The following is a 1,922-nucleotide window of genomic DNA, read 5'->3' as shown; positions in this document are numbered from 1 at the left end:
ATATATATATATATAAATTACACTCACCAGCTCAGACTCTAAAACTAATTACAACCTGTTTTGGCGATGTGAGTTGACTTTGTGTCTTTACGGCTGGTCGTAACAATAATAATGACTCGGTCGCGCTTATGATCAAAAATACGCGAAAATACGTGACGCGTCGTAACGTACCGTAACGCACCGTAAGGTGACGTAACGTACCGTAACATACCGTAACGTGACGTAACGTGCCGTAACGTGACGTAACGTACCGTAACGTACCATAACGTACCATAACGTACCGTAACGTACCATAACGTACCATAACGTAGCGTAACGTACCATAACGTACCATAACGTACCATAACGTACCATAACGTACAGTAACGTGCCGTAACGTACCCTAACGTGCCGTAACGTACCGTAACGTACCGTAACCTACCGTAACGTTGCGAGACACCGTGCTGGTAGCACTCACATAGCGTTCATCCACCGTTCACCATCACACCATTACGCACGCACGCGGACACGGTGTGAGTATCTCAACTCTTAAAAACCCACTCGGAAATCTCTCCTGCTGCCAAGGTTGCTGCTGTTAGCTGGGTGGCGCAAACAAATTGTTAAGTTAGCGTAAGCAATTACGACTAAAAGCATTCGCTAATAAATGCGATTCCGCTTCGTAGGGACGGAGGGAAGGGAAGCAGGCTGTTTCCTCGCTTTGCTTTCCTTCACGGTGCTTGAGAGAGCGGGTTATTTTCCTAACCTCGCGTTATAACACCATTTGAACGGTTGAGTGGCGGTCGTTGTCGGCGCGCATATCACCTGCACATGCAAGCGCTCTTTATAAATCCATCAATTTTCACGATGTACGCTCTCACGCCCATCCTGCCCGCATCTCTCTTCTCGATTTCCCCTAATTATAGAGTCTAGGGCTTTCCCTACTCGGCTGGATTGTGCAATCCCCACGAGACCCTGAGAAAAAAATGGGACCTCTTATTTCGTCTGAAACAGTTTAACAAGTTTGCCGTTTTTTAACGGGCTGTCGACGGTTGCACAAAGAAAGAAAACTGTGTTTTAATAACAATTTCCAATTGAACGCGTTTTCCGTTTTTCCAGCGCTTCGGGCGTGATTGCGCGCGAAAAGGTAGAATTCACTTCTTTCTTTCACTTTCTTTCACACCTCGCTCGCCATGGCAACTGGAACATAATCTCAGAGTGCTATAGCGGTGTTGGCCGAAAACTACCGAAACGATTTGCACCCACATTTATATAGCCGGGACATTTCTGTATACAACTAGAACCTGCTTTTTAGTCCCACATAGCGGCCGAATGCTAGATTTTAAAATAAGTTTACCTACCTTATTACAGTCTCTTAAACACGTCGTAAACCCTTTAAACACGCCCCAAGGACGAGTTTTCCCGACAACGCTATATACATCCGAACATCCACTAACAGTAGCGGAGAAATAGAGAGCAACATAAATTCATGTTGCATGCCATATAGCCATTAAAACCACGCTCCGTTAATCAATACTTGGACGCTACAGGTAGCGTAAAGACCCCACTCGGGTGTGCAGATGTTGCAACTAGTAGAATTTACATTCCGAAAGTGATACTAGTGACAACGTCGTTTGTGCAGCATCCGTGTATATTGCGTGCGAAACCCTGTAACACACACACACACACACACACACACACACACACACACACACACACACACACACACACATACAGACACACACACGCACGCACGTTCGCACACGCACGTACCCACGCACGCACGGACGTACGCACGCACTAAAGAATTCACGATACCCGGCATGCATTGTGCGGCGCAGACGGCGTCAAGGCATCCTTGATTCATGTTGCCGGTGTCTTCAAGAGATTGTCGGGTTCGCAGGCCATAGTCACGCCCCGCTGCCTTCCGTGAGAGCCAACCAGCC

Source organism: Priapulus caudatus, unplaced genomic scaffold (genome assembly GCF_000485595.1).
Source record: "Priapulus caudatus unplaced genomic scaffold, Priapulus_caudatus-5.0.1 Scaffold1327, whole genome shotgun sequence".
Classification (NCBI taxonomy): Eukaryota; Metazoa; Priapulida; class Priapulimorpha; order Priapulimorphida; family Priapulidae; genus Priapulus; species Priapulus caudatus.
The sequence above is the reverse complement of the archived record's forward strand: the minus strand, read 5'-3'. Positions refer to the sequence as shown.